General features: G+C 34.0%; 1 pseudogene across 1 annotated transcript; it reads left to right on the top strand.

The window, feature by feature from the left end:
* The first annotated feature begins 2,757 nt into the window (after positions 1 to 2,757).
* On the top strand, positions 2,758 to 12,727 carry LOC143622507 (uncharacterized; annotated as a pseudogene). The gene is made up of 12 exons (XR_013151722.1): positions 2,758 to 2,911; positions 3,199 to 3,239; positions 3,792 to 3,895; positions 4,354 to 4,551; positions 5,108 to 5,230; positions 5,316 to 5,353; positions 5,449 to 5,575; positions 5,862 to 10,437; positions 11,222 to 11,350; positions 11,436 to 11,519; positions 11,604 to 11,746; positions 12,222 to 12,727. The product of XR_013151722.1 is annotated as an uncharacterized LOC143622507 (transcript).
* Positions 12,728 to 13,222: the final 495 nt, after the last annotated feature.

Raw genomic sequence — 13,222 nt, 5'->3', positions numbered from 1 at the left:
TAAACTAAAATAGTTACCTCTTGGACGTAACAAACATTAAATTTTGACATTATTTATTCAAATCTCCCCACTTGCCAATCATTTGATCCTTGTTTTGTTTAGTTGCGCCGGGAAGTTGCGAGAAATGTTCTTTAATACGTTTCCATAACGCGTCTTTTTTTTGTTGGTTTGAGCGTTTTTTTGATTCGGAGCAATGTAAATAAGCCTTGGTCAATGCGACCTCCTCATCGGCCAACCAACGCCGAGCACCTCTTTGATGCGGCTCCTCATCCTCGGATTCATCTTCGTCCGAAGTTTGCATATCGTGACGAAAAGCACTTGCAAATTGATGTATAACATCCTTATTGTCTAGGGGATCGACGGACATTTGAGACGGTTGAGAGCCAAACAATTGAGAAGGTTGAGAGCCAAACATTTGAGACGGTTGAGACCCAAAATTTTGAAAAGCATTATTTGGGTAATTTTGGGTAGAAAAAGGGGGTATAAAAGGTTGGTTTTGATACGATTGGTTTTGGGACGGTTGATAATAACGTTGTTGTTGGAAAGATTGTTGTTGGTTTTGGGACGGTTGAAAAGGTTGGGGATAATAAGGTTGTTGTTCGGAAGGTTGGCTTGTGTCGGGTTCGTCTTGTAAGCGAAATCTTGTCGGTTCGCCTAGATTTTGTCGAACCTTTGGTCGTGTTTGGGTTTTCTTTGAACCCGACCCACGTTTCTTAGAACCCTCCATTTGATATGTTAAAAATGGTGTGTGTAATAGAAGATTTTGAGTTAGATTTGTGTATGTTTTGAAGATATATTTATAATGTTTTTATTGTGTTTGGTTTTAATGTTTTTTTTTTATTTTTCAATTCCAACGGCTATTTTGACCCCCCAACGCCTATTTTTCTTGGAAATCACCCCCACCAAGCGTGATGGCCATCACGCAAACTAACAATTTGTGCGTGACAAGGGGGCGGCGGAGGTGTTCCTTGGCTCATCACGCGTGACGGGGAGGCCACCACACACCGCCCCGTCCGCCCTAATAATTGACTTTTCATTTCCTTTCTTGGATATTAATAAATTGGTATTGATTCTATAAAACGTTATTGGATAGATAGCTTAGCTTGTATAACTTTTCAACACATGATTGATTTCTCATTTTCATTTCTTGAATATCGATGATTAGTATTGATACTGCACATATCACTGGGCCTAGAGCGTAGGCTCGAGCAACATTGCAGTGAGAATACACGTTTCATTTAAACACATTTCAATAATAGTATAGTTCTTCGTTTTCCCTTTACCAATTTTAAATCACGTGCAACAATATATATCATAAAAAGTGGGGAAAAGATAAACGTGAATATCATAAAATAAAAATGTAGCAGAGATAGAAGAAAATGACTCATGGTGAGGAGTATAGGTCTCAAGGTAAGGAAAATCATTAAACTAATGATGTAAAGAAACTCATATATAGGCAGACGTAAATAAAAGAAGAAACGATGCTTATATGCAAGAGTGATGGGAAAAAGAGTCATAATAAAACAAATATGTATCTATTCTGGGTAAAGACAAGCCACATTCTAATGTTCGGTCATGGTCCTCATGGATGAACGACCGAGTCTAAGTTAAGAGTTACTTACAGTAAACATGCTTTTTAATACACGCATAATGTAAAATATATAAATTATTAAAGTTTAAAAATATAAAAAGAACGAGCGAATCATCGAGCCACAAAAATGACATGAGCTTCATACAAGCCGATTTTCAAGTTGAGACTATACATTATGAATCAAGCCAACTCAATTCATATCGTTATCAACTCACACAAGAGTTTATATTGACTCGAACTCAAACTTAAACTTAATTTTAACGACTTCATGCTAGGATGGTTTTTAAGCACACTTGTCTCATATCATATGCATATTAAAATCAAACTACACAACATCATATACCATTATTATGTTACATAAATAAGTTATAATAAAAGTAAATAAAATCTCAAAATTCATGTGAGTAAAACCATAACCATATTGTTGATTTTCATCTAGATTTCCGGCAAAAGAAAAGAATTGCAATCTAAAACAAAAAAGTGATCACTTTAGCACGTGATCACACCAAAAGATGATGTTTTTTTTCCATTTATCTTGAAACACCAAACTTCACCCCACCAAATACCTGAAACACAAACCAAAGTTAAAAAAACACAAGAACATGGTCTGATCCAATTAATTCCGGACCATCACAACCTTTGGCGGGAGACCCAAATGTTTTTCTGTATTTCTTCCCACTTTTTCCAAACCAATAAAATAAATACAAAAATAAAGCCAATAAGCTAGTGGTAGAATGCTAAGAGAGGGACTTGTTTTTTATGTGAACCAGACTCGACTCCTGTCTTTATCATTTAATTTCAGGTGTATCAGGGTAATGATAGGAGACTAGACGAGTATGTGGCTTTCACTAGTTGGGTCCCTAAACCGAATGCGTTTTATCCCACCGCATTGTCGTGTATTTGGGCGACTATTTACGGGTGTTGGCTTTAGGTGAGAGTTTTCCGAATCAAAAGATAAGTGTATCTAGATGTAGTAATTTAGTCAGTAGCCCGTTTGAAAGACTCGTTGCTGTTATAAAAATAAAATTAAAAATAAAAAGTAAAAATAATAATATTAATTTCAAGATTTCAACTCAAGTTTCAACCTTTTCTTTCTCTCTCTCTCTTGTTGTCTCTGCTGCTTCACATCACATACTTTTCGTCATTTTGATGGCAATTTCAAGATTTGATTTAAATTTTAAAAACCAAATTTAATTTCAATTTCAACTTTTTTACTGATTTCTTACGCTTCCCATCGCACTATCTATCTTTGTCTTTGTCTCAGATTCCTCTCATTTTGCTTCAATTACAAGTACCCCACTTCAGATCCCGCATTGTTAGGTAACATAATGCTCACATCTCACTCTAATTACTCATCTTTTATTATCTTTTTTCACTATTTCACTAGTTTCTTCAACTGGGTCTTCCATATTTGGTGTAAAGATTCAATCTTTAAACAAATGCTGATGTTTTTTCACTTGTTTTCTTGAAATTATGAAGTGGGTTTACTCTGTTCTTGTCAATTTTAGCTTTTATTGACTTCAAGAAAAAAAGGGTTTTTGGGTTTATTTCTTTTGGGATTCTTTTTCTACTTTTTCTTGATTCAAATTCTTGTTTTTACTGTTTAGGGTTTTGGATCAGAAGTGTTTTTGTCACTAGGTTGAACAAGGTAAGCATTTGATTAATATTTGACCTTAATTTTTGTTTGATCATGAAGAAATTGAATGTGGGTTGGTTGTAGTTCTTGAATTATTATAACAACAGTAAAGATCTAGGTTTATGCTTCACTAATCTATATGATTAGGGGTTGGGTGGTGATTTACTACTGTTGGATAAAGTTTTATCTAGGGTTAATTAAAAAATTATTTCTTAATCATGGTTTTACCACATTATGTATTTGTAGCTTTACTTAAGATTTTGGTATTAATAAATGATTAAATTCTTCGGGATCTTTATGCTTTATTGCTAGTACTTGGTACTTTTTCAACTATGGGGCCTGTAATGCGTAAAGATTTAACTTCTATCACACAAAAAGTTTCTGGATCTAATCAGTTAGGGAATATTAATGCTAGATTTGATTTAAAGGTACCAAATTTACCGCTTAAAACTATTAAATGAGTTGTTTTTTTGATAAATTATATGGCATTTTGTGGGATGTTTGACTTTCATGTTTGAAATTGCTATGATATTGACTTGTTTTTGTGACTTTTATGATTTGCAGGCTGTGTTATTTTTGTTTATGTAATAATGTCGAGGGTCGCCAAATGGAAAGTTGAGAAAGCTAAAGTAAAAGTCGTCTTTCGGCTGCAATTTCACGCGTCACATGTAAGTTACTCGCTCATCTTCTTTCAGTGTTGTTTTTTTATTAGCGTTTGAATATTGCTAAATAACTTGTATACGGTTGTTTTAAGTGAGATGCATTTTAAGTACCATTTATCACTTACATATTACATAGAGAGTTATGCCTTGTTTTGTTGCACAGGCGGTTTTAAATGCACAAGTTTTGACACTCGTTTTGACGATTTTACCTTCATTTTAGTTTTATTTACTTCTTTTTATCCTCTTAAGGGTAAAATTGTCAAAAAGTGTGGAGAAGGATATTTTTACACGGAAGAAACGGTTGAAGGAACCAAAATTCATGTTCTTCTTTTCTATATTGTAGTGCTTTATAAAGGTTATGATTTTGAATGTTTATTATACGAGTTTAGGATAATTATTACATGAAATACAAATACAACAGTATTATCAAAGATTTACCAATTTGAAAAATGATTATGTTTCAGATACCGCAAAATTGGGAAAAGTTATTTATATCTTTTATTCCAACTGACACCGGGAAGGCCATTGCAAAGACGAGCAAAGCAAATGTGAGAGGCGGGTCGTGTAAATGGGCGGACCCCATTTATGAAACCACACGGCTTCTTTTAGATTCAAAGACCAAACAATATGATGATAAGCTCTACAAACTTGTTGTAGGAATGGTAAGTTTCCTTTTAGAGAAAATTGAACAAATGCTCCTTGTGGTTTGACCACATTGCAAGTTTGATCTCTCGATTTGAAAAATTGCAAACTTAGCCCAAATATTTGTGAGAGGGTTGGACGTTTAGTTCCCGCCGTTAATCCGAGTTAGCGCTTCATGGAAAAATGATGTCATGTGCCATTCATGTGAGGGTAATTGCGTCTTTTCAAATTTGGAATTTTAATAAAATACTCTTTCAAACTCCAGAACTCCTAATGTCGACTTTATCACCTTTGATTATGCATTGAACCTTCGATTTTGCACTAATCGAAGGTGATGAAGCTGGCGTGAGGAGTGAAAGAGTATTTTATTTGGATTCCAATTTTGAAAAGACACAACTAACCTTTCATGAATGGCACCAGACGCTCTCACATATGTTTGGACTAAGTTTGCAATTTCTAAACCTGGTGACTAAACTTGCAAGATGATCAAATCACCGGGACCATTCGTGCAACGTTCTATATAAAAATTTAGCTATTGATAGCTTTAATTGTGATCAACTATAATTTGGACCACAGGGTACTTCACGGTCTAGCATCCTTGGTGAGGCTGCAATCAATCTTGCTGATTATGCGGATGCGTCACAACCGTCCATTATTAATCTCCCTCTTAACGGATCCGACCATGGAACCGTTTTGCATGTGAGAAATTTGAACTTTTTAGTCAAAGTTTTTCTATAAATGTTTTAATTATTTGGTCTCGGTTGACTGTATGTTATGTTTACAGGTGACAGTTCAGCTGCTGACAGCTAAAACTGGATTCAGGTATTATTATATGTTCGTGAAATAATTATTAAGGTGCTATTAGAGTATTAGTTACTTTTTATTAAGTATTTAAGTGATTTGTTGTTTTAATTTAGGGAATTTGAGCAACAGAGGGATAAAGGCTTGCAAAGTGGCAATAATGTTAACAAAGAGACTGAAAATAGTACTTCCAAGTCATCATCATCTTCTGAGTTGCAGATACCTGATGATCTGGTTAATAAGGTTATATCTTTTTCTTTCTATTCTCTTTATTATTGTCCAAAAAAAAAGATAATTTGTGATATCTAATTAATGCATATTTATTAACATGTATAGTTATTTGGGATAAACTAAAATAGAAATGTGGACGATAATTTTCGCATGTTTTCAAAAATTCAAAATCATGTTTAAATTAATGAAACTCATTACCTAAAATGTTGAAATTTGGACTATAATGAGAGAATATTTATTTATCTATTTTAAATGTTGTTGAAATGTTTCTAATTTTTATTTATTTCATTTTAAGCAGGCTAAAACACGAATACAACTCAGAGAAGAAACAAGCATACATGGAGAATATTCAGATTCACAAATTACGTGTGACGAGTCATCAAACGCATCAGATACTTACTATGCTGACAAGCTCGAGTCACCACCCGAAAAATTGAGCGGTTTAGATCGAGCCCAGTTGGACAATGACGTGGCAATCGTTTATGATGAGAATAGCCGGCTTAGAGCCAGCTTGGCAGCTGCCGAGTCATCAATTTCTGAGCTCAAACAAGAATTAACTGCTTTGCAGACTCATGCTAACGAAATGGGAACTGAAACACAGAAGCTTGCACAAGAACTTACCACCGAGATTGCTTCTGGTCAAGAGTTGGTCAAAGAAGTCAACCTTTTGAAATCCGAATGTTTAAAATTCAAAAACGATCTACAACATTTTAAAGAAGTCCCAAACTCAAAGATTATGGAACAAAAGTTAGATAACGCCACGCGCGATACAAAAGTCAATGTGGTCAAACTTGTGGAAAGTCAAATCCGGGAGATCCAAGAAAAGTTTTTTATCGCTTCCCCTGAGTTGGATTTGAATATTTTACAGTCCGATTTCGACGTGCTACTCAGGACCGTTCAAAATCTAAATAACGAAACGTTTTGTGAAATATCAAATCAAGAATTGGATGCTGCAAAAACTGAAAACGAAAATCTTGTTAAGAAAATGGATCAAATGGAGTGTTACTACGAGTCACTTATACACGAGCTAGAAAAAAACCAAAAACGGATTTTGGTTGAGTTTCAAAACCTCAAAACCGAAGCAAATGAGTTGACTTCAGTCAACAACGAGCTTCAAAAACGGGTCACGGTTTCAGAATCAGCACTCAAACGGGCCCGTTTAAACTACTCGATTGCAGTGAGTCAGTTGCAGAAAGATCTCGACATGCTTTCGTTTCAAGTTTTGTCGATGTTTGAAACCAATCAAACTGTCATTAAAGAAGCTTTTGCCGACAATTCACAACCATCATCTAAACATCTCTCCAATGACTTGAAACAATCATTGAGTTTACAAGAAAATATCTATAAAAAGGTCGAAGAAGAGCTCGGTGAAATGTGCTCTGCAAATTTACACTTAAACGTGTACTCTGAAACACTTAAGGAAACATTAATTGAAGCCGGTGATTATATAAGAAAAATAAACGAAAAGTTACAGCTTTCAAACCAATCTCGGGATTCTTTACTTGAAGAAAATGGGTATTATATTTCCAAATTGAACGATTATCAACTGCAAAACCGATTGTTGGAATCGGATTTAGGGAATCTTTCAAACGAGAATTTTCTTTTGATGGAAAAGATTACCGAATGTGAAGCGCTGTTAATGGAATACCGAGTTTATAAAGGCAAATACGAGGTCGTCTCTGCTGAAAAACAGGATGTTGAGAAGCTTCTAGAAGCAGAAGCATTTGATAAACGGAATCTTCAAAAGGAAATTGATAATGTAAAGATGAAGTTTATGAACGGTTTACATCAAACGGTGTCAAAAATGGAAATCGAAAAGCCTTGTTTTGAGAAGCTTCAGTTGCAGATTGATTTGGTTGCTAAAATGTTTAAAAGTAGTTTGGAATCAGGTGAAAGACACGTGCAGAATAGTGAAGTGATGTTAAATAATATTTCTTTATTAGAACTTGAGCTGCAAAAGATATCATCTGAAGATAAAAGTTTTCATGAACAAATCATTTCCGAGTTGAAAAACGAGAATCAAGATTTGACCTCTGAACTTGAAAGTCAAAAGTCAGAACTTTGTCGTTATATGAAAGATAAAGAAGATTTGATCACAACCCTTGAATCTTTTAAGTTAAAGTTTGAGGCTTCTGTTGCTAAAATTGCAGAGATTTCAAAATTGAATGAAACTTTAGAAAATCTAAGTAAAGAGCATGTTGTTGAGGTAGGGCAGTTAAAAGATATGTTGACTAAGTCAAAGGCAGAGGTAGAGCAGTTAAAAGAGGTTCAAATGAAACTTGATGATACAGAGTCTAGATTGAACGGTTGTCTTGAAAAGGAGGCTTTTTGCATTGAAGAAAACAGAAATTTGGTAACGGAAATTGAATCTTTGAGATTGGAGTTACATGCTTACGTTGCTAAAAATGCTGAAATTGTAGAATCTAAAAATGAGCATGCTCTTGAGGCGAGTCAACTGAAGGACATGTTGACCAAGTCAAAGGAAGAGGTGGCTCGTTATAGTGAAGAAAACCGAAAGTTAGTAACAGAACTTGAATCTCTTTGGTTGGAGATTCAGACTTCTGTTTCTAGAAGTGTTGAAATATCAGAATCCAAAACAAAGCATGCTCTCGAGGCGAGCGAACTGAAAGAAGTGTTGACCAAATCAAAGGAAGAAGTCACTCGTTATGTTGAAGAAAACAGAAATTTACTAATGGAAATTGAGTCTCTTAGATCAGTGTTACAGGCGGTTGTTGCTGGAAATCAGGAATCCGAAAACAAGCATGCTCTCGAGGAAAGTCAACTGAACGAAATGTTGACCAAGTCAAAGGAAGAGGTTGCTCGTTATATTAAAGAAAACAGAAATTTAGTAACGGAACTTGAATCTCTTAGATCAGAGTTGCAGGTAACTGTTGCTGAAGTTCTAGAAGCCAAAGACGGACATGCTCATGAGGCAAGTCAACTGAACGAAATGTTGACCAAGTCAAAGGAAGAGCTTGCTCGTTATATTGAAGAAAACAGAAATTTAGCAACGGAACTTGAATCTCTTAGATCAGAGTTACATGCATCTGTTGCTAAAAATGTTGAATTTGCAGAATCTAAAAATGAGCATGCTCTTGAGGCGAGTCAACTGAAAGAGTTGTTGACCAAGTCAAAGGAAGAGGTCACTCGTTATATTGAAGAGAACAGAAATTTAGTAACTGATATTGAAACTCTCCGATCAGAGTTACAAGCTTCTGTTGCTAAACATGCTGAAATGTCAGAATCCAACACCGAGCACGCTATCGAGTTAAGTCAGCTGAACGAAATGTTGACCAAGTCAAAGGAAGAGGTTGCTCGTTATAGTGAAGAAAACAGAAACTTAGTAACGGAAATTGAATCTCTTAGGTCAGAGTTACAAGCTTCTGTTGCTGAAATATCAGAATCCAAAACAATGCATGCTCTTGAGGCGAGTCAACTGCATGAAATGTTGACCAAGTCGAAGGAAGAGGTTGCTAGTTATATTGAAGAAAACCGAAATTTAGTAACGGAAATTGAATCTCTTAGATCAGAATTACAGGCTTCTGTTGCTGAACTTTCAGAATCTAAAACCGAGCATGCTGTCGAGGTGTGTCAATTGAAAGACATGTTGACCAAGTCAAAGGAAGAGAACAGAAATCTAGAGACGGAAATTGAATATCTTAGATTCGAGTTACAAGATTCTGTTTCTAAACATTCTGAAATTTCAGAATCTGAAAACGCGAATGCTATGAAGATTGGTCAACTGAATGAAATGTTGACCAAGTCAACGGAAGAAATTGCTCGTTATATGGAAGAAAACAGAAATTTAGTAACAGAAGTTGAATTTCTTAGATCGAAGTTACAGGCTTCTCTTGCTAAAAATGCAGAAATTTCAGAAACTAAAAACGAGCATGCTCTCGAGGCAAGCCAACTGAAAGAAATGTTGACCAAGTCAAAGGAAGAGGTCACTCAACAAATTGAAGAAAACCGAAATTTAGTAACAATAATTGAATCTCTTAGATCAGAATTACAGGCTTCCACTGCTAAAAATTCTGAAATTACAGAATCCAAAACCGAGCATGCTCTCGAGGTGAGTCAACTGAAAGACATGTTGACCAAGTCAAACAGAGAAGTAACTCGCCACATTGAAGAAAACAAAAGTTTAGCAACAGAAGTTACATCTCTAAAACTGAAATTAGAGGATTTCATTGCTCAAAATGCAGAGACCAAACTGACTGAAGTAAACTACCAAAATGCCCTCAATGACTCGATTACATTATTGATATTCAAATCAAAGTTGGAAGAACAACACGTTGAATTAATCACGTTACACGATAAATGCAGCCAACTTACCAACAAATTTTCTGAACAGAAATTAAAAACTGAAGAGTTCAAGAACTTGTCAGTCTACTTGAAGGAACTTAAAGACAATGCTGACGTGGCACACAATAAAAAAGAAAAAGACCCGGAAGGGCCAACCGAATCTTTGAGAATGGCGTTTATTAAAGAACAACATCAAACAAAAATTCAAGAATTAAAGCAACAACTTTCGGTTTCAAAAAGGCATAATGAAGAAATGTTATTTAAATTACAAGATGCTCTTGATGAAATTGAAAGTATGAAAAAATCCGAAGCTTCTTTGTTGAGGAGAATTCAAGAATTGGAAGCTGAGGGCGAATCGGTAATTTTGGAAAAATCAGATAATGATCGGTTACGCGCGGAATTAGAGTGTGTGGTCTTGAGCCTTGAATGTTGTAAGGAAGAAAAAGAAAAGCTTGTTGCTTTATTACAAGAGTGAAGATGAAAAAACAAGAATTTTAGATGAACTCTCTTTAATTAAAGAACAGCTTGCTCAAAAAGAAGAAAATGGTTCTGTAAATCTGCAAGAAATCCAGGTTTGAAATAAAATTTCAAAGTTAATTTCTGAGCTAAGTTTACATTAGATTTCACTAAATAATTTGTGCGAGCCATTTTTTTTTTTTACTTTCTTGGCAGTGTGTTTCGATTTATACGTGATTATATGATTTTGATCATCGATATCACATAATCACTTTTAAAACAAAATCCAAACACCCTTTTTAATTTTACACCGAATTAAAGGGAAATATTTGTTCTTTTTTACATTTTCAAGCGCTCTTGGCTGGATTTGGTACAGAAAAACATATTTTTGTACTTTTTATTTTTTATAATTTTGCGTTTTAAATGACACTTGTGAAGAACTGAAGATGCATCAATCTTACAGCTGTTCTAATATTTATATGTGTATGTGTGGATCACATACAAACAGTTCGATGCGAATCGTGCAGAGTGAAGGAAAAAATATTTATGTGTGTGTGTGTATGGATCACATATGGCGGTGACATTTTTGCAAATAGAGTGTAATTACTCTGCTAGAATTTACTCTGAAGTAACTATTATTACTCTACATTAGTAGCGAAATAATTATTACACTACTTCGATTAATTATTTTGCTAATAAAAAGCTGTAGCGAAATAATACTTTAGTGCTTCATACAATAAGCACACTTCGCACGCTAAATTCTGTTTATATATAATCCCACCCCTATATACAAATATATAAGTTTTACAATTTAGTAAAGAATGCTAAAAAATATACAAATGAAAACATCCTAAAATGATTGTTGACTAAAAATTATTTATTTAATATTTGGTCTAGCAGGGAGTTACAGAGCGCGCATATGATGACGAAGAAAGTCAACTGGTCAATGATTCAAACCAACTAACGGTTGTAAACGATCAGTTCAGAACTCAACATTTGATGTCTTGTATGGAGCAACTAGACGAAGAGGTAAACTTATAGCACATCTGATTAATATTCTTCATTTACTATACCTTAATCTTGATTTAGATTTATGGCATTCGTCTTATGGTAGTTGGAAAAGATGAAAAACGATAACTCACATCTTCCGTTGACTACTTTCGACCCGGGTTTCCAAGAGCTTGCACAACTAAATCAGGTTTGTGTAATACTCTAATGATGTTTTTTTTTTTGCCTTTTGTCACATTTTCTTGCTTCTGATTGTTATATTTTAAATTTAAAGGCCAATGAAGAGTTAGGAAGCATATACCCGAATTTTGTTGATTTTCGGGGAAACGGAAATGCATTAGAAAGGGTTCTTGCTTTGGAAATCGAGCTTACCGAAGCACTTAAGACAAAAAAGAAATCAAGCATACAATTCCAAAGGTATTTAGTATTTACCAAATGTATGATTAAATTTATTAACCGTTAGTTTTAAAATTTTCACTCGATAATGAGTTGATAAGTTATTTAATAGTAGCTCCAACAGTATTAATTATCAAAGGTTAAAGTAAAAATACTTATTTACTTTTATTTTATGTGGCAAATGGTACAACATAGAAACGAACTTTACACCTTTTCTCCTTTTTTGCGACTAATTTACAAATTATTTGAATCTTAGCAACCTAATTTACATTTGATTACTTATTGTACCAGATAATAAACACATTTTAGCTGATTTTTTGAAAATTGCAAAAACGACAGAATAAGAAATAGCTAACTTATTGTCACATGTCATTTTAGCGTATATGGATGTATCATGACATACAATTTAATTTTTAAAAGCTATTTAACATAAATCTATCCAATTGATGATTTTATTTCATTACAAATAGTAATTTAATTTTGTTTTTATTGTTAGTTCTTTCCTTAAACAACATAGTGACGAGGAAGCGGTGTTTAAGAGCTTTAGAGACATCAACGAATTGATCAAAGACATGTTGGAAATCAAAGGAAAATATGTTAATGTCGAAAACGAACTTAAGGAAATGCATGATCGGTACTCTCAGTTAAGCTTGCAATTTGCAGAAGTCGAAGGGGAGAGACAAAAGTTGATGATGACGCTCAAGAACGTGCGATCTTCAAGGAATTTGCTTCGTTCGAATCGCTCATCAATGGCTGCTTTAGGAGATCAAGCTTAATAAATTTCAAAACGCGGCAAATATTTTGTTAAAAGTATGAGGTTTTGTGAATAAGAATGTTGTTGTGAGGAGGGGGAAAGGCTAAAGTTGCAAAGGTTTTATCTTTTATGATGATGTAAATAATAAAAGTTAACTAGTTGCCATTGAGTTTAAATTATGAGGGGTAGATGTGTTAATGGAACATTTGGATTGCCCCTTTTATATGTAATTCAAAATTTTCATAAAGTATAGCAAAGTTGTTTTTTGTTTCTTTTTTTTTTTATTATTTTATTATAATAATAATAATTATTATTATTATTATTTTTGTTGTAACTTTCCCTAATTAGCTTTTGGATTATACATTTGCTAGATTCAACATTATGGGTATGATTAAGAGAAGGAACAAATAAAATTTAGCCTAAAGAGAGCCAATGAATACGTACTGCAAAACATGTGATGAAGAAACAAATAAACTTTTTTTTTGACCGGGATAAAGAAACAAATAAATGATGTACGTTATATAATAAATTTTCTGAAAGATGACACATGATGAATTTTAGTTGGTTGCAGATGTTGACATACAAGTAAAAAAATTTGATACACATGTACTAATATGTACGAACATCTACAATGTGTTGTGTGCCATCATGTGACATTTCCATTGGTTAGATCTGTTTCAAACGAAAGTTAATGTCCATTTAAGACTATCCCCATCAACAATCTCACATTATAAAATTTATTT

Source organism: Bidens hawaiensis, unplaced genomic scaffold, assembly GCF_021521415.1.
Source record: "Bidens hawaiensis isolate Kalapana, Puna unplaced genomic scaffold, B.hawaiensis_p1.1 tig00003179_1, whole genome shotgun sequence".
Taxonomy (NCBI): Eukaryota; Viridiplantae; Streptophyta; class Magnoliopsida; order Asterales; family Asteraceae; genus Bidens; species Bidens hawaiensis.
This window is presented reverse-complemented; position numbering and strand designations above follow the sequence as displayed.